Source organism: Chenopodium album, chromosome 10 (assembly GCF_948465745.1).
Source record: "Chenopodium album chromosome 10, dcCheAlbu1.1, whole genome shotgun sequence".
NCBI lineage: Eukaryota > Viridiplantae > Streptophyta > Magnoliopsida > Caryophyllales > Amaranthaceae > Chenopodium > Chenopodium album.
Window position 1 is genome coordinate 36,141,093 of NC_137843.1, and position 20,993 is coordinate 36,162,085.

Here is a 20,993-nt window from a genome sequence, read left to right on the forward strand (position 1 = left end):
CTGATTATGGATGGAGATGAACCGGCAACCTACAAGCAAGCGATGGCAAGCACTAACTCTGCTAAATGGCAAGAGGCCATGAGATCTGAAATGGATTCCATGTTTGAAAATCAAGTCTGGGACTTGGTTGACTTACCCGAAGGTTACACACCTATCGGATGTAAGTGGATTTTCAAATTGATAACCGAAAAAGATGGAAATGTATTCATTTATGACGTAGGGAAAATGTAGGTCATTATCTAATCTTCCCTAGAGCAAAACTTATTTATAAACACTTAACAAACCTAAATACGAGTATAGAGGTAAGTCAAGGGTCGAACCCAAAGGAACGGTAATGTTCAAGCGCTCTCAATTATGCGCCTAAGCTAGGTCGAAGTCGAAGGTGAAGATGGAATACTAACAACTAACAAACTAACAATCAAACAAATAAAACAATAGGAATGGGGATCAACAAGTAATCATGATAATTGCAACAACTTGGAAAGATCATGCCAATCAAAGGTTGTGAAGACTAATGACTCGAGCTATCAATTTGAATCAAAGAGCTATCTCCTAATTGTTAAGCTAGGGTTCACTATGAATAACAAACTAAGAGAATCACAATCCAAACCAATCGATAATTGCAATTCCTAAATCAATTGGTCGTGTCATTAGCAATTACAATGCAATCTAGCATAATTCTCAAGGCCTAATCGAATTACACACATGCAAACCTTAATTAATCACTTTAATCTCAACAATCAATCAACACAATTCCCAAATTAATCACAATCAATCAATCATACAAGTTTTACCCAATTCCTAGACAAACAACTACTCAAGAATCATCATCTATCAACAAACAACTAAGAAATCAAGAATCAACAAAATATCAAGAACAATTCCACTATCAAGAATCAAACATCAAAATTAAACCAAAAAAACATGAAATTAAACAAAGCAATGGGATGAGATAGAGTGAGAAATGCTCATTAATTGATTAAGAAGATCTTCAATACAATTGTCACCATTGAATCTTCAATCTCTTAAACCACCATTGAAATCCCCCACTTTCTCTCTCTAAACTACTCCTAAACTATTCCTAAAATTAGAGAGAGAAGCTCTCAACCTAAGCTAAGATATGAGATAGAAAGTCTAAGCTAATCTCAAAAATCGTCCTCTAAATAGAAAGGTCAAGGCTAATTTATAATAAAACGAGCGAAGGGAAGCTGAGCAGGCCATGCTCACGCACCACCTCCTCGTGCGCATGCACAGCAGGGGGCAGAGCAGTCCGTGCGCACGCACCTGCCACCCTGTACGCACGCACAGCAGGGTGTGCGCGCACGCACAGAGGGGACTGCGCGCACGCACCCTGCTGTGATGCACGAGGCTTAGCACCCCTTGCTTGCTTGATCGATCTTCGCGCTCCTGAGCATCCCTATCATCGGTGCACTCGAGGCGATGGCCGCGAGGAGGGCAGCCTTTTATTCTTCAAGCACTTGTACACTCCGAACCTCTTCATTGCTTCCTTAGTGCTCATACTTGCGAAGCTAGCTTGGTTTGCTTGAGTTGCATGCTTGGATTCATGAACTTAGCTCCATTGACTTCCTTGAATGCGCTTAAGCTTCCTCCTTGATAATTAAATCCCGGGAATCTTGACATTCCTACAAAACAAGTCAAAGAAACAAAGAAGGGAGATAAATAGCTGAGAAATGAATAAAATAATAAGAAAACCATCAAAACCACACATTTCTCCAAACTTATACACAAACACGCAAAACAAGCATTATTATGTAAAAACACTACATAAAAGACTAAAAACGATCGTAAAACTATGGAGAAAACCTACTTTAAGAGTGCCATAAATGGCACGCATCAATTTACAAAGCTAGATTGGTAGCAAAAGGTTACAGGCAAGTTCATGGTATAGATTACGATGAAACCTTTTCTCCAGTCGCAATGCTTTAATCTGTTTGGATCCTCCTAGCGATTGCTGCATATTACAACTATGAAATATGGCAGATGGACGTCAAAATTGCCTTCCTCAATGGTATTATGGAAGAAACTGTTATATGACACAGCCTGAAGGTTCTGTCGACCAAAATAATGCTGGGAATGTTCGTAAGCTTAGAAAGTCCATTTATGGGCTTAAGCAAGCTAGCAGGAGTTGGAATCTGCGATTCGATGAAGCCAACAGTAAGTTTGGTTTTATCAAGAATCCAGATGAATCTTGTGTTTACAAGAAGGTCGGTGGCAGTGAAATCGCCTTCCTAGTCTTATATGTCGATGACATATTGCTCATTGGAAACATCATTCTGTTGTTAGAGTCTGTAAAGGCCAGGCTCGGAAAGTGTTTCTTAATGAAAGACTTGGGAGAGGCTCAGTACATACTAGGCATCAAGATCTATAGGGATAGATCGAAAAGGATGATCGGATTGAGCCAAAGTACTTATATTCATAAGGTACTGGTTCAATTTGGCATGGAGGAGGCCAAGAGAGGTCACCTGCCCATGTCACATGGCATAACCCTAAGTAAGAAGCAGTGTCCACAAACACCTGATGAGTGGGAAAGGATGAATCAGATTCCATATGCTTCGCTTATTGGATCGATCATGTATGCCATGATATTCACTAGGCCAGTTGTATCGTATGCCTTGAGTGCTACGCTACGAGCCGTTACCAATCAGACCCAAGAAAGGCCAATTGGACTGCGGCCAAGAATATCCCAAAGTACTGAAAAGGAACAAGGATAAATTCCTGGTGTATGGTGGTTTAGAGGAATTAGTTGTTGAAGGTTATACCGACACGAGCTTCCAGACATACAGAGACGATTTCAAATCGCAATCTGGATATGTGTTCTGTCTAAATGGTGGAGCGTTTAGTTGGAAGAGTGCCAAGCAGAGCACAACTGCAGATTCTACAACTGAAGCCGAATACTTGGCAACTGGTGAAGCAACTAAGGAGGCTGTTTGGATTCGTAAGTTCGTTGGTGAACTTGATGTTGTACCCTCAATCAAGGGTCCAACAACCCTCTATTGTGAAAACAACGGAGCTATTTCTCAGGCTAGAGAGCCAAGGGAACATCAGAAGGTCAAACATGTCAAGCGGCGTTTTCACATGATTTGAGAATGGAAATCAGAAGGTGAAATCAGAATTTGTAAAGTTGGAAAGGATGACAATATAGCCGATCAACTTACTAAACCTTTGCCTCAAGTGAAGCACAACAAGCACGTTGAGGCAATGGGAATCAGGCATGTTGGAGACTGACTTTGATTTTTCTATTTAGTGTTTTAGTTAATTTTTGAACATTTAATGTAAGACACTAAGAAAAACCATTCAGGTTTTGGAGTAATTTAAATTTCATGTAATATTTTATTACTCCATTTGCTATTTAATTGTGGTTTAGGATTAAATAATGAGTCCATTCGATTAAGAGAATATTAAAAATAGGGTGTCAAGACCAGTCTTGGTAAGGAAACACCTATTAAGTAAACATTAAATATTATAATCGAGAATTATCCCTAATCAAGGTCATTTAAACAATGGACGGTTAATGACCACTTAAGATTAGTGTGTAGTTTGATTTATAGCACCGTTTCTTGTGCTACAAGGACATGATTGTCATAAATCATTTGCATAGGTAATAGTTTAGAACCATATTGGATCGACGTATGAGAATACTTTAAGAGATTAAAAATCGTCAGAAGTATACTTCTCATTATGGCTATCGAAACCTATTTCCTCGACCATGAGTATTGTGAGTTCTCTTGTTTGAGTACTAGTCCTCTTTGATGTTGTCAAACGTATGCCGTAAAAGGGGATTATAACGGCAACACTCGGGCGGCTAGGTCCTCTCAGTAAGAGAAGCTACATTACAAGACTTGGAACGTCCCCCTACTAAAATAGGGAAAGATGTCTTTGTTGTTTACAAGGCCTCTCGAAGAGCGAGACTATAAAATGCAAGGCCGTGCTCGGATGGATTTTAGAAATCATCTGTTTATTGACAGTCGGACTCGGGATTGAGAAACACTTCTTGACATGATAAGGATGACGAATAAATCTTACCTTATAGTTTATGAAGAGACATTAAGTGACATAGGAAAAGGCTATACACTAAAAGCGCACTTGATATGTCTATTATATATAGTTTTACCCCCATCCCTTGGTCGTCATTAGTAGTGTTTTTGGCTCGTTAGAGCCACTTTTATTACTAATTGGTGTTTTCTAGTGTGTTCGTAGTTTCGGTTGAGTTTTGTAGGGAATTGCATCTTTGGAGCTTTTTCCCGGGATTATTGCGGTACAACTACAAGCATTTAAAGGCATGACCGATTGCATTTGGACACCGAGTATTCAAGACCCGAAGTGGAGATTCGAATTGGGCCAAGAATGGAGCCCAATCCAAGTCCAGCATATAGGCGGGCCCGATTGGGCAAGCTTTAGCCCGATCGGGCGGATGCCCAGAACAAGAGGGCGAAGAGAAAAGGCGGGCCCGATTGGGCGGCCTTACGCCCGATCGGGCGCGTGTTTCTGGGGAGGCTTCTTCGACGATTACTTAGTTTCTATTTAGGAGTAATTTCGGGTTATTATATAAATACGATTTTAATGCTTTTGCTTAGTACCTCTTCTCTTAGACTTTCTCTCTCTAATTAGCTTTAGATTAGTTTCTCTCTCTACAACATTGTTCTCCATTTTTGTTCTTAATTCAACTCCTTAATTCCGATTACTTTGGTAACGATTTCTTTTACTTTAATCTCATTTATTTTACTTTATTTCTTTCATCATGTTTCCTTTAATTGCTTTGTTTAGTTTATGTTCGATTATGTCTGAGTAGTTTTCTTTCTAGGGTTTATGGGGATCCATAAATAATATGAAGGGGTAAATTATTATTGTTGGTTATCAATGCTTGATTAATTTCCTATTGATTGATTTAATGCTATGCGGTTAGATTTGGCCAGATTTAATTGTATGAGTTTAGCAATATTGATTCGAGATTCGAGAGATGAGAATTGATGTTTAGCTTAGTTTCAATAGGCGGACTAATTTATAAATGGTTAAGTCAAGATTCGAGAGATGAGATTTAATACCGGTAAATTAACTCTGTGATTGTAATACGTAGCGAAAGCCCTTTATGATTTGATTAATTAATGCATTGATGATTGATTGTTATGTTTTACCCTGGAACATTGTTTATTGGTGAACCTATTCCCTAGGCTTTTATTTCATTGATTTTCCTCCTACCTTTATTCCTTCCCACTTATGCTCTTAGTAGTTTAGTTCCCTTTTATAATAACAAATTGGTTACTTGATAATTTAGATTATATTGATTAATTAGGAATAAATTAACTCGTTTCCCTGTGGTTCGACCCTTCTTCCTTATCTGCATAGTTAGTGGATTTAGGTATTATTTTTGATTAGGTGACTACGACTTTAGCCTGTCAAAATTTGGCGATGTTGCCGGGGAGACGGTTTTAATTTTTATTTCTGATTGTTCTTTGTAGTCTAGATTATTTTCTCTTGTCTTAGAGAACGTTAGTTCTTTGAGGCAATTCTCATATTTGTTTTTTTAGTTCTTTGTTTATGCCCAGGGGTCCCAGATCAGGTTATATTCCATTCGATCCTGAGATCGAGCGCTCTTTCCATAGAAAAAAAAATCTCTATAGACAAATCCTGGCAGGTTCTGGGAGTAACGATATTCCTAACGATCCGCTAACTGATTCTAGTGATTCAGAAGTTCCTTCAGATTCAGAATCAGAGATGACAGCACCTAAGAAGCTCAGCGATTACTCGCAACCGTCCCTGACGGATTTTCCACACCTTTCGCCTACTCTAGATCTCGAGGGAGTCAAGTTCGAGATAAAGCCCCAATTCATAACTATGATAGAAAGGAAGTAGTTCAGTGGAGCCAAGGGTGAAGACCGAAATCTTCACATTGCTGATTTCTGTCAGTATTGCAATACTATTAGGCAGAATGGGGTTACGCAGGACCAGATCAGGGAGATTCTTTTTCCCTTTTCATTATGTGGAAAAGCTAAACTGTGGTTTAATGGTTTGAATAGAATTGCACTAGGTATTACTAACTGGGAAACTCTTGCTTTGAATTTTTATAACAAATATTACCCTGTAGAGAAAACAGCTCTATTGAGAAGTGCAATTCAGAATTTTGCCCAAGAGCCAGATGAAGCGCTATATGAAGCTTGGGAGAGATTTAAAGATCTGCAGAGGGAGTGTCCCCATCATAATCTGGCACAGTGGCAGTTGATTCAAGCCTTTTACAACGGATTAGGAAATACATCTTGGACGATTCTAGACTCCGCGACTAGTGGTAGATTTATGAATCTTAATGTTGATGATGTAGGTCAAGTTATTGAAGATATGACAATACATAATTGACAATACATAATTCCCAATATGGGAATTCTAGAGGCTTTGCGAACAAAGGCAAACACCATGTTGATTCAGTATCCTTTTTACAAGCCCAACTTACATCTATTTGCCAGAAACTAGATAGTCTTAGTACTGCTATTCCTACTTCTGTTGCTAATGTTTCTGTTGTTTCTAATAATTCTAATAAAGCTTTTTGTGAAAATTGTGGTATTGTAGGACATTGGGAGCAAGATTGCAGGAGTTCTATAGAGCAGGTTAATGCCTTCCAAACCTACAGGCAAAATAACCCATACTCCAACACCTATAATCCTGGCCTCCGGAACCATCCATACCTATCCTATCGGAGTACTTATGTTCAAAATCCTTCACCTCCACAACAACCACAACAAGCACCCCCTTCACAGCAGAAATATTACCATCCCCACTCTAACCAAAAAGCCCCAGCACAAACCCCTACTCCATCTTCTGACCCTGCATTGTCAGAAATTAGAGCGATGTTAACTAATATGTAAAAGCATATGGAGAGTAGAGATACATAGATTGACTCAATTATAGCCCATAATAAAGTCATGGATACCCAAATTGCCCAATTATCTTCTACTCTACAAACTCGCCAGTAGGGAGTTCTACCATCGCAAGGAATACCACCTACGGATCATACAAATGCAATTACCCTGAAAAGCGGTTCACATTACAACGGGCCCCCTATGCCCAAAGAGGATAAATTTGATTTAATTAAAATTTCTAATCCTGATTCCATTATACCTGATGTTCCTACAGGGCTCCAGGGTAAAACTAACATTTCTGATACTACATTGCAGGGTAAAACTTCAGGGAAGGATATTACTCAGGAGAAGAGTAGAGAAGCACAACAACCAGTTATCAAACTACCATTCCCAAATCGTCAATTGAAAACTAAATTGGATAAGCAGTTTGGTAAGTTTTTGGAGGTTGTGAAAAATTTGCAGGTAACAGTTCCCTTTACAGAGCTTATTACACAGGTTCCTGCATATGCTAAATTTATGAAAGATATTCTGACTAAGAAAAGGGCCTTTAATGAGGTAGAAACTGTAGCTTTTACAGAGCAATGTAGTGCTTTATTGCAAAATAATCCCCCCCTAAGTTAAAGGATCCTGGTAGTTTTTCTATCCCTTGTCATATTGGTAATGTCTTCATTGATAAAGCATTGTGTGATTTGGGTGCTTCTGTTAGTGTTATGCCATCGTCTATATGTTCTAAACTTAATATGGGTGATTTAAAAGTTACTAACATTACTCTGCAAATGGAAGATCGTTCTGTTAAATACCCCTTAGGTATTTTAGACGATGTCCCTGTTAGAGTTGGTAAATTTTTTATCCCTGTTGATTTTGTTGTTTTAGACATGGCTGAGGATACACAAATTCCCATTATATTAGGTAGGTCTTTCATCCATACTGCAGGAGCCATAATTGATGTTAAAAATGGTAAACTAACCTTTTCTGTTGGAGATGATAATATCACTTTTAATTTAGGGAAGGTTTTGAAAGGACCTATGCTAGAGGAAAATTGTTGTTTAATTGATGTGATTGATATAATGGATGATATCTGTGAAGAAAGATTACCACAGGTTCTTGCAAGGGATCCCTTGGAAGAAATACTTTGTGGAGATTTGTCTGCAGGTGATGCGAGTATTTGGAGCAAAGAGCTGGATGCCATTGAGAAAGCTCTTACCATAGAAGAACTCGATCCTAAAGAGAGTAAGAAGGTAGTAAAATTGGTTCAGGAATCAAAACCTGCAGAGGTGAAGAAACCTAAACTAAAACCTCTCCCTTCTCATTTAAAATATGTTTTTCTTGATGAGCAGGAATTATACCCTGTGATCATTAGTACTGCACTTGATGACCCTTAAACTTCCCAACTTCTAGAGGTTCTTAAAACACATAAAAGGGCAATAGGGTACAGTATTGATGATCTCAAGGGTATTAGCCCTGATTTTTGTATGCACAGGATACATCTAGAGGACAATTATAAGCCTTGCATTTAACCCTAGAGGAGGTTGAATCCTAATATGCAGGAAGTAGTTAAGAAAGAGGTGATGAAATTACTTGATGTAGGTATTATCTATCCTATTTCTGACTCTAAGTGGGTAAGTCCTGTACAGGTGGTTCCTAAAAAGGGTGGGATGACTGTGATTAAAAATGAGAAAAATAAATTAATTCCCACTAGAACTGTTACAGGGTGGCATATGTGCATTGATTATCGTAGACTAAATATAGCCACTAAAAAGGACCACTTCCCCCTTCCCTTTATTGATCAAATGCTTGAAAGGTTAGCTAATCATAAATTCTTTTGCTATTTGGATAGGTATTCGGGATTTTTCCAAATTCCGATTCACCCTGAAGATCAAGAAAAGACCACATTTACATGCCCTTATGGTACTTTTGCATATCGTAGGATGCCCTTTGGTTTATGTAATGCCCCCGCTACCTTTCAACGTTGCATGATGAGCATTTTTTTTGATTTCATAGAGTCTATTGTGGAAGTCTTTATGGTTCTTCATTTGATGCATGCTTAGCAAATCTCGCTAAAATTTTGAAAAGATGTGAAAAATGCAATTTGGTATTAAATTGGGAGAAATGTCACTTTATGGTGACAGAGGGAGTAGTCCTTGGTCATATTGTATCTGATAAGGGTATACAGGTAGATAAAGCTAAGGTTTCTGTGATTGAGCAATTACCTCCTCCAGTTAATGTTAAGGGAGTTAGAAGTTTCTTAGGTCATGCAGGGTTTTATCGTCGCTTTATCAAAGATTTTTCTAAAATTGCTAAACCACTAACTCAGCTCTTACTTAAGGATGCCCCTTTTATTTTTACTAACGAGTTTCTTGAGGCTTTTAACAGGATAAAGCAGGCTTTGATATCGGCACCCATCATATGTGCACCCGATTGGAATCTTCCTTTCGAGATTATGTGTGATGCAAGTGACTTTGCACTAGGAGCCGTGCTTGGACAGAGAAAGAACAAGGTTTTGCATGCTATTTATTATGCAAGTAAAACTTTGGACGAAGCCCAAGTTAACTATGCGACCACGGAGAAGGAGTTTCTTGCTGTGATTTATGCTTTAGAAAAATTTAGATCATATCTAGTTGGTTCTAAAGTTATTGTTTTTACTGACTATGCAGCTCTGAAGTATCTGATAGCCAAGGCAGAATCAAAGCCTAGGCTACTCCGTTGGGTTCTCTTACTCCAGGACATTGATGTTGAAATAAAAGACAAAAAAGGTGTAGAGAACGTTGTGGCAGATCACTTGTCACGTATCAGGTATGATGAGGGTAAGAATTCTCTTCCTATAGATGACTTTGATGTTGTATGCAGTTGTAGAGCAGCACCCATGGTATGCCGATTTTGCTAATTATTTAGTGGGTGGTACTCTACCCCCTGACGTATCCTACCATCAGAAAAAGAAATTCCTTTATGATGTTAAACATTATTTTTGGGATGATCCATTTTTGTTTCGTGAGTGTGCAGATGGATTATTTTGAAGGTGTGTTCCCGAATGGGAAGTCCACGACATTCTTACTAGCTGCCACACTTCACCTTATGGTGGACATCATGGCCCTACCAAAACGGTGGCCAAGATTAATGAGTCAGGTTTCTATTGGCCTACCATGTTCAAGGATGCTAACACTTTTGTGCAGGCTTGTGACTCTTGCCAGAGGACTGACAACATTTCGCGGCGGCATGAGATGCCTCAAACCAGGGTTTTGGAAGTAGAAATTTTTGATGTTTGGGGTGTTAATTACATGGGACCGTTCCCTTCTTCAAATGGGAATCGTTATATACTTGTCGCCGTCGACTATGTATCCAAGTGGGTTGAAGCCATTGCCACTCCTACCAATGATGCCAAGGTGGTCCATAGACTTTTCAAGAAGACCATCTTTCCACGATTTGGAGTACCTAGAGCTATAATCAGTGATGGAGGATCTCACTTTCATGAGCGGAATTTAGACACCCTTCTCAAGAAGTATGGTGTATACCATAGGACAGGTCTCGCCTATCATCCCCAAACTAGTGGCCAAGTTGAAGTTTCCAACAGGGAAATCAAGGTCATATTAGAGAAGGTGGTAGCCAAATAAAGGAAAGATTGGAGCGATAAGTTGGATGACACCCTTTGGGCATACAGAAATGCATTTAAGACCCCAATAGGCACTACCCCCTATAGACTTATGTACGGTAAAGCATGTCATCTTCCAGTGGAATTAGAATACAAAGCATATTGGGCTATTAAGGAACTCAATTTGGATGCTAAGCTAGCGGGAGAAAAGAGGTTACTTCAACTTAACTAACTCAATGAGTTTAGGTTGATGGCCTATGATAGTGCACGAGTCTACAAGGAGAAAACCAAGAGATGACACGACAAGATGATCCTTCCAAGAGAGTTCAAAGAGGGTGACAAGGTGTTGTTGTTCAACTCTAGATTTAAACTTTTCCCAGGAAAGTTGAAGTCAAGGTGGTCGGGTCCCTTTACTGTAAAAAGGGCTAATAAGTTTGGTTCTATGGAATTGTTTGATGAGCAAGGTAACGAGTTCAAGGTTAATAGTCAAAGACTCAAGCTATACCATGAAGGGGCTACGATCGGTGCGGTTGAATTAGTTCACCTAACCGGTTCCGGTTCACCTTAAGTTACATTGTGGTAAGAGGGTCGTGCGGGACCTAGATAAACTAGCGCTTTGCAGGAGGCAACCCGTATTTCTTGCTTTCTAGATTAACTTTTTTTCCTTTCTTTTATTTTTTTATTATTTTATTTTGAGAGGTGAGGAGAGTGCAATTTTACCTTTTCAAAGTCTCTTTTTGCACAGGTTTTGAATAAGTAAAGAGTATTCAAGAGAAAGAAAGTTAAAGAAGATTGAGTGTCCCGACCTGGGCAGGGGCCCGATCGGGCGCGAGAGTAAGGTTCAGATCGAGCCTTATCCTCGCCCGATCGCGCTATCACACCCGATCGGGCGAGCAAGCGAGCCAAAAATCTAGCGAAAAATCGCCCGATCGGGCTACCTCTACCCGATCGGGCGCGCAAGTGAAGGAGAAATCGAGTGAAATTTCGCCCGATTGGGCTACCCCTGCCCGATCGGGCGCGAAATCGGAGAAATCGAGTGCACAAAAAAGAAATCCCGGGCGAATCTCGCCCGATCGGGCGAGGGAATCGAGCAAGGTTCGACCCCCCCTCTCGCGCCCGATCGGGCGGAGCTCGCCCGATCTAGCGCACAAGCTGAGAAAAGAAATGCTGAAGATTCGCCCGATCGGGCATGCCTTTTACCCGGGTTATCAAACCCTCCTTTCCCTTTTTTTTTCCTCTTTCTTTTCACTTTCCTCCTTATTTCTCCTCCTTCAAACACTCTTTCTCTCTCTAAACTCCATTAACAAACACTCCAAACTCATCTTATCTTCAAGACCTCCTCAAATTCTTCCATCCAAACTCAAATATTTTTACATATTCTTAAAGTTCTCACCTTCCTCTACATTCTCCATATACTTTCCACTACTTTCTCATAATTTTTGAAAACCCTAAGAGAGAGAAAGCTTCAAAGTTTGTCAATTCACCTTCAATGGCTCTCAAGCGATCAAGAACACAAAGGGGTGAGAGTTCAAGGCAGCAACAACCACCTATGGTTGACCTGGATCTCCAAATTCCGGGGTGGAGCGAGGTGGTGGTCACTTCCGCCGAACAAAAGGCTAGGATGCTCAACCTCATTACGAGGCAGGTAATTTCTACCCGTTTTGTTCATCATCCCACTCTAGCTAGATTAGGAATTGATAAACCTGTGGAAAAATTATTTAAGGGCATTGGCATGAGTGGTTTCTTTCAAATGCATTATGATACATATGAGTATTTGACTGTGGAATTTATTTCTAGCTTTAATATGATTAAATCTAATGCTATTATTACTCATGTTCATTTCCGATTGCTTAACAATGATGTGAGAATGACTTTGAAGGAATTTGGTAAATTGTTTGAGTTAAAATCGGATAAACCCATTAAACCATCCCAAGACCATATTGCCGTGGTCTATCAAAAACTCACAGGGGAGGGTTTAACTAACCTCCAACATGCCAAGGGAACTTGGATTCAACATCCCGTGCCAAAATTTTGGCAACGGTTTGTTGGCCTCACCATCTTTGGGAGGTATGAACCGGCCAATGTAAGGAGGGATGAGCTAGAGTTGTTGGCCTCCTATGTGATCCCTAGAGACGAGAAATTGAACATCCCGCATAGGATAGCCCAACACTTCCAACGGGCGGCTAATGCGGCCGAGGGCGGTAGGTTTAGGGCACCTATTTATTTTGGTGGGTTGGTTACCCACATTGCGGTCAAACACCTAGGTTTCACCCCTACCGACCATAGGAAAGTAGAAGGCTCTACCCTTATGGACCTTTCTTACCTAGGAGGCCTTAATTAGATCCAACCCATGGGTGGCGAGATGTGGTGGATAATCCACCGAGAGTCGGGTAGGAGGGACCAAGCCTTTAAGCTACCTAACCCCACCTTGACTAAGTTTGAGAAGGGTAAGTCTTCCTATACATTCGAGTTAGATGGTCAAGGGGAGGCTCAAGCGGCTCACCATACACCAACCCACCCACAACCTCCATTCCAACCACCGCCCTAACCCTACACGCATGACATCCCTACCTCTTCCGTTGATTATAACATTGATCCTAATGCCCCATATGACTTCTCGGCTTCTAGGAGCCAATTAGATGGGATTAGAGGGGACAAGGAAGAGTAGAGGGCTTAGTGCGAAACCTTGACACTAGAGTAGGTTCTCTAGATAGACGGGTTGGGCATGTGGAGCGAAACCTAGGGAGGGGTTTATACCCCATGTATGATGACTATGCCCGCCGAGGGGCTATTCCCCCCGAGGCTCTTGTTCTCGATTGGTTTTAATACCCCCAAGGAGGGTATTCGACCCCCAGTGCCTATGGTTGTTATGTGGACTATTCTTCGGTCCATGGTTATGGGGTCGATGCTCCTTTTGGTGGGCTTGGGGGGAATGTGGACCCTAACTATTTTGCAGGTGGTTTGGGTTATGGAGGTGTTGGTTCGAGCCATGGAGGTGCCGGCTCTAGCCATGGCGGAGGCTACTCGAGGATGGACGAGGATGAGGATGAGGAGTAGCTACTCCTAGCTACACTCCCAAGTCAATGAGGGCATTGCTTGATTTGGCTTGGGGGAGATGATCTTGTACATATGGTAATTATCTCTCTCCTTTCTCTATTTATTGCTTTCTAGTATAGATTTATTTGCTTTCTAGTGTAGTTTTTATTGCTTTCCTATATGAAAAATACAAAAAAATTAGAAAATTAAAAAAAATACAAAAATACGTTCCAATGAATTATGAATCATGCTTCCCTGTGCCCCATACTTGAAAAATATTGTTTTGATTCTTGGTATATGATGATGAGCATTGTGGATTTGTTGATCATGATTTGAAGTTTGATTGCTTGGATGCCTTAACATGCGTCAATTTTGTCCAACTACTTGTGAATATAGTGCTTGACTAGTTGATTTGGTTAGGAATGTGTGTTAGTTCCTGGTATGTCAATGAATTTGAGTATTGGTTTGCAACTATGAGTAGTGTTTCATGGCTCATTATTATGCACATGAGGAGGACGAAGGCATTTGTTCTTTAGGTGGCCTTCATATGATATTAGTTACATTTGTTCCCTTCTTGCTACCCATGTTGTTGCCTTGACTTTTTGTTGTTTATTAGCCACATTACAAGCTATTTTTGCCCCATTGGTTACTAGTCCCAAGCTTGGCTTGGGGGAGCTATTAGTGAGTGAGGTGAGGGAGTTTGTAGTGTGCTTATTATTTGCACAATTTGGGTGGGTTTTGAGAAGTTATTTGTTCTAGATCGTATTTTATTTTTGATGAGTTTGGAAAATGAATTGTCTTGAAAAACTAAAGTACGATGATATGAAAGGAAAAAAAAAGAAGAAGTTCGAAAAAAAGAAAAAAAAATGTTTAATATTCAAGTGTTCTAAGTGAAGGTTGATCAAAAGAAAAGAAAGAAAAAAATTGAGTTTCAAGGAAAAATTCATGTTTGATAGTTTAGAGTTTGTGATTCACTCAAGTTCTACATTATTATATTTTTATGAGTGAAATTGTAAGAGTTGGGATTGTTTGATATTTTTGGAGTTGTTTGGTGAATTTTTGGTGGAGTTGAGTATGTTGGAGTTGTTTGGTCATTATTTATTTTTGGCATTTGGTTTTATTAGGTTTTGTTCCCTTAAGCATAGCTTTTCTCTCACTTTTTCCCAAATATATCCTACCCTTTTTCCCTAGCCTTACATTACAAGCTTTAAAGACCTTCTGACCTTATGCATAGTGTTGTGTAGATGTGAAAGTGTTGCTTATCAATGCAAGTTATGATTTGACATATTTCGAGTCGACTAGTAGGTTGAGTGTATGTCTTTTTAAACACACGAGAGTGTGAGTTGGGAGGGCATTGTTCACATTAAAGGGGTTGGGATGGAGAGCAATCGAGTACATCTTTTACTCGCCACATAAAGGAGAGTTGAGTGTGTGAGCACTAGTCTTGAATTCTATATGCTCATGTGGTTTGCTCTACTTGACAATTGTTGGGGAGGATGAGTGATTAGATGAATGAGATTGATTGACGTTGAAGCATGTTTATTGGATTTGCCTTGAATTGTTAGTTCTTGATTTTGATTATTTGGGGTGAGGCATGTTTTATGTATTCATTGATGAGCTCTTTGCTTAGGAACAAGCAAAGGTTCGGCTTGGGGGAGTTTGATATGTCTATTATATATAGTAATTTACCCCCGTCCCTTGGTCGTAATTAGTAGTGTTTTTGGCTGGTTAGAGCCACTTTTATTACTAATTTGTGTTTTCTAGTGTTTTCGTAGTTTCGGTTAAGTTTTGTAGGGAATTGCATCTTTGGAGCTTTTCCCCGGGATTATTGCGGTACAACTACGAGCATTTGAAGGCATGACCGATTGCATTTGGACACCGAGTATTCAAGACCCGAAGTGGAGATTCGAATTGGGCGAAGAATGGAGCCCAATCCAAGTCCAGCATATAGCCGGGCCCGATTGGGCAGATGCCTAGAACAAGAGGGCGAAGAGAAAAGGCGGGCCCGACCGGGCGGCCCTACGCCCGATCGGGCGCGTGTTTCTGGGGAGGCTTCTTCGACGATTACTTAGTTTCTATTTAGGAATAATTTCGGGTTATTGTATAAATACGATTTTAATGCTTTTGCTTAGTACCTCTTCTCTTAGACTTTCTCTCTCTACTTAGCTTTAGATTAGTTTCTCTCTCTACAACATTGTTCTCCATTTTTGTTCTTAATTCAACTCCTTAATTCCGATTACTTTGGTAACGATTTTTTCTACTTTAATCTCATTTATTTTACTTTATTTCTTTCATCATGTTTCCTTTAATTGCTTTGTTTAGTTTATGTTCGATTATGTCTGAGTAGTTTTCTTTCTAGGGTTTATGGGGATCCATAAATAATATGAAGGGGTAAATTATTATTGTTGGTTATCAATGCTTGATTAATTTCCTATTGATTGATTTAATGCTATGCGGTTAGATTTGGCCAGATTTAATTGTATGATTTTAGCAATATTGATTCGAGATTCGAGAGATGAGAATTGATGTTTAGGCTTAGTTTCAATAGGCGGACTAATTTATAAATGGTTAAGTCGAGATTCGAGAGATGAGATTTAATATCGGTAATTTAACTCAGTGATTGTAATACGTAGCGAAAGCCCTTTATGATCTGATTAATTGATGCATTGATGATTGATTGTTATGTTTTAACCTGGAATATTGTTTATTGGTGAACCTATGCTCTAGGCTTTTATTTCATTGATTTTCCTCCTACCTTTATTCCTTCCTACTTATACTCTTAGTAGTTTAGTTCCCTTTTATAATAACAAATTGGTTACTTGATAATTTAGATTATATTGATTAATTAGGAATAAATTAACTCGTTTCCCTGTGGTTCGACCCTTCTTCCTTATCTGCATAGTTAGTGGATTTAGGTATTATTTTTGATTGGGTGACTACGAATTTAGCGTGTCAGCACTTGTCCAGAAGGACAAGTGGGAGATTGAAAGGAATGGTGTACTTCGAACAAGTGTATTATTTTGATAGAGGGTTATGAATTATTAGAAAGCTAATTATTCAGTGAGGTCAAGTGATCGGAATGCCTGGAGCTTAATCTTGACTGAATCCTTCGGGTCACACCCAAGCAACTAACGAACCAATGCGATGAATTAATTTGGAAGGAATTCATGAGTTGACCGAGTAATTAATATTTTGACGTTGGAAATTCGAGCTTGGAGCGTCGAAACCGAGTGTCGGAAGTCGAGTCGTAAATAATGAAAGACGAGACGATAAAATTACTAATAAATCAACAAAATGACTAAAAACCCCTAGCATTGGAATGCTCGAGTGCTAGGGGCATATGGCCTAGCAAGGTGGCTAGCAATGCGTGTTAGCGCACCTTGGCTAGCATGGCCAGCTAGCAGCTAGCCGAGGCTGGCAGACCGCACTTGGTGCGTGGCATGCCAGCAAGCCGAAGCTAGCAGCCCGCACCATGTGCGAGGCTTGCTGGCGAGCTGCGGCTAGCAGCCTGCACCTAGTAATTTTATTAAAATATGAGATATATAGAGCCATGTTTCCTTAATTGTGAACATTTGATGTTGTAGTTTAGGAAAGAATGATGAGTGATTTATTATATGGCATTTATAATATACGATGTTATTTATTGCTATATATAGACTAGTATGGCCCATAGATTCTAAATACGATCTGCGCATCGTTTCGTATTTTCTTAATCTAAATACGATCTACGTACCGTTAAGTATTTTTGTAATTTATTTTATTTTATTTAAGTAGAATAGAATAGTATTACAGGTTGCAGTTGATCCAAGAAGCAAATGGAGTGAAGGCCCAAAGGAGCTAGATGGATGAGATCCATGAAGGTTCAAGTGGGAGTTTTACTTTATTAGTTTTTAGGATTAAGGGGCCATACTATGTCATGTTTTATTTATGTATTAGTAGATTATGCATGTTAGATATTATTGATGTTTGTGATGATGTGCTAGAGTTCACTAAATAATCACAACATAATAAATCTAGGTCCTGGTAATATTGAGGTTGCTTTTCCAATTAAAAACCTAATAAACCTTCGATATTTGTGATAGGTCATGCCAAAGCTGGGTGTCATTTTATATCTTGGAAGAGTTATTTACAATTTTAATTTGTTATACTCAACAAGGTTACCTAAAGAGTTTAGAACTTTGAAGCAAAGTGTAATAATTAAACATGTGATGATTAATTATTCAACCAAGAGTTACAAGAGTTGTAATCAGTAAAGAGTTTACTCACCTTGAAAATGTAATGGTTGATGGTAGGGCCAAATCTCGGTCAATTATTGCACAAATAAAGGGTCTTGGAATCATTTAATTCAATTGGGATCAATTAACATTGAATAAAATGCTTTAAAGTTGCCTATATTAATACGCTAAAGGTGCTTTAAATTTTCTTAAACATAATTATTGAACTTTGCCTCGTTTTTATTTTGTAGATGAATAGCTTTAATGACAACGCTAATTTGCCAACTAAACTGAAAACAAGGCTTAATCTCAGAAACTTCAGGGATTTGGAAGAAGAGCTAAGAAATGTTCTTAGGAGCCACAGGCTTGAGGCTCGACTCTATATTTCCATTGAGAGCAGATTCACAGTTGGTTTCACTCCTGATAGGCATTCGAAAGATGTTTCGGATGCAGAAAAAATCAAGGAACTCATATTGACATCTATTCCAACTTGTTAGAAAAGAAGGTTCAAGGACTATGAGTTGACCAATCTACACAATTGTCTTCGTGCCATCTGTCGAGGTGGCATTGGGGCATTAGGAAGTGGAGGCATCAACGATGAGAATGTTAGAGAGATCGTTAACTCGATCCCTCCAATGTACTACTTTTGGACTAACACTGTAAGGTATGAGACTTACAATATTCATTGTAAGATAATGGCTAAGAAACTCATTCCTGGTCAGTCAGTTAGAGACCATGTGAAGGAACTGATTGATTCATTCAATCGGATGGATATCTTAGGGAGACCATTTGATGATGACTTTGCTCATGACATTATTCTGTTCTCACTCCATGATGGATTTGATCTCGTCAAGCTTATTCATGATGATGAAGGCTCGACAGTGACACTAGTCAACCTTTTGATCAACCATACAGAGGAGTACTTGAAGAAGGAGGGAAACCAATGCTTTTATTGCGGTAGGTGGTCTTGCCACACATGAGGGTGTCCCCATTACACACCAGTGAAAATGGAAGGTAAGGAGTTACCTAATGTTTTTGTTGTTGAAATCAATCTTACCTCTTCTAACAATTGGGTATTCGATACCGGTTGTGGTGCTCACATTGTTAATAACATGCAGGGCTTAAGAAGGGGAAGTCACACTTCGAGTAGGAAATGGAGCAAAAGTTGCTGCACTTGCTATTAGAAACTATCATTTGAGACTTCCGTCTGGTCTTATTTTGGTGCTTAATAACTGTTATTATGTCCTAACTATTACCAAGAACATTATTTCAGTTCCTGTTTTAGATACTGAAGGTTTTTCTTTTGAAATAAGAGACAAAAGTTGTTTTATTTCCAAAGAAAATATGTTATATGCTAACGCAAAATTGATTAATGGCTTGTATGTCTTAGATTATACAACTAATGTTTACAACATAGATCAGAAAAAGCGCAAAACAGATGAATCAAACCAAACCTATTTATGGCATTGTAGGTTAGGTCATATAAACCAATCGCGCATCAAGAAATTACAAAAAGATGGACTCCTGAATTCATTTGATTATGAATCATTTTAGAACTGTGAGTCATGCTTGTTAGGTAAAATGACCAGGTCACCTTTTACTGGAAAGGGTGAAAGAGCTAGTGACCTTTTGGGCCTCATACATACGGATGTGTGTGGACCAATGAGTTCAAAAGCTAGAGGTGGTTTTAACTACTTCATTAATTTTACTGATGATTTAAGTAGGTATGGATATATCTATTTAATGAAGCATAAATCGGAATCCTTTGAAAAGTTCAAGGAACTCCAAAATGAGGTACAAAACAAACTTGGGAAAACAATTAAAGCATTGTGATCCGATCGTGGTGGTGAATATTTGACCCAAGAATTTGATGAACATCTGATTAATTGTGGAATAATTTAACCAGTTAACTCCTCCAGGAACGCCACAATTGAATGGTGTTTTAGAGAGAAGGAATCGAACTTTACTTGATATGGTTCGATGTATGATGAGCTTTACTGATTTACTCATATCTTTCTGGGGATATGCATTAGAAACAACTGGGAACATACTAAACAGAAGCCCGTCCAAAGCAGTTGAGAAGACTCCATTGACACGAGGAAAATATAGGTCGTTCTCTACCCTTTCCTAGAGCCAAAGAAAATTTATAAACACTCAACCAACCTAATACGAGTATATGGTAAGTCAAGGGTCGAACCCAAGGGAATGAGTAGGTGCAAGCTATAGCCTAGGTCAAGCTACTTCGAAGATTGCGGGAAGATGCGGTTGGTAACTAAGGTATCGAGAAAACTAGATAAATTGAGAAATTCAATATACTAAACACTAGGGATATAGGTTCCACATGCAAGCTCAATGATTATGCTAATTGAAGGATCACTCAATCAATTCAAACATTGCAAAGGACAAACAATAGTTGCAATCAAAGGAATTCAAAGGCTATCTCCTATAAGCCAAGCTAGGGTTCACTATGAATGGCTAACTAGGAAAATCACAATCAAATTCAATCAATTAAAGCAATTCTCAAATCAAGGGTTCATGTCATTGAAATTTGCAATGCAATCTAGATTAATCTTATAGGTTGATCACTCCTAGTCTAATTAATCACATGCACAACTATGTCAACCAATTTAATTGTACCATTCAAATCAAATTAGCATCATCAACTAGCAAAAATCATCAATCAAGCATGCTTCCCCTTCTCCCTAACAACTAATCAACTCACTAAACATGGTGAAATTAAGAAACAAAACAAATTCAATCAAATTCATATTCATTTGAAGCTTAATCAAAAGAAAATCAATTAATCAACAAATTCTAAAGCAAGGAATGTAATCTCAATCAAAATCCAAGAAACTAGAAGGAATTGCATTAAAAGTAAATCAAGAGAAAGAAATCTTACAAACATTCATTGAATTGAAGAAGGAATTTCAAGATCAAATTGAAATCTAAGATCAAATTCAAGTACAAACAAGTAAATCTTAAGCTTCTCTCTCTACTTTCTCTCTCTACTATTTCTGGAAAAATTCTCTCTCTAGTACAAAGTTAAGTTGTCCTCAAAAAGAAAGTCAAAATCTATAAATAAGAAAAATCGAGCGAAGGGGGCCGCACAGGCCGTGCACGCGCACAGACCAGCCGCGCGCGCGCACAGCTGGTCTGCGCGCACGCAACCCTGTGCCGCGCGCGCGCACCCTTGTGCGGTGCACTAGGCCTTGGCTCCTTCGCTTGCTTGATCAAACTTTGCGCTCCCGAGCATCCCCATCATCAGTGCACTCGAGATGATGCCCGCGA

General features: G+C 39.1%; 1 non-coding gene across 1 annotated transcript; it reads right to left on the reverse strand.

Annotated features, from left to right (window-relative positions):
• Positions 1-6,114: 6,114 nt before the first annotated feature.
• LOC145565846 (small nucleolar RNA R71) lies at positions 6,115-6,221 on the reverse strand. Its single transcript, XR_014095213.1, has one exon. It is a non-coding gene; the product is annotated as a small nucleolar RNA R71 (small nucleolar RNA).
• Positions 6,222-20,993: the final 14,772 nt, after the last annotated feature.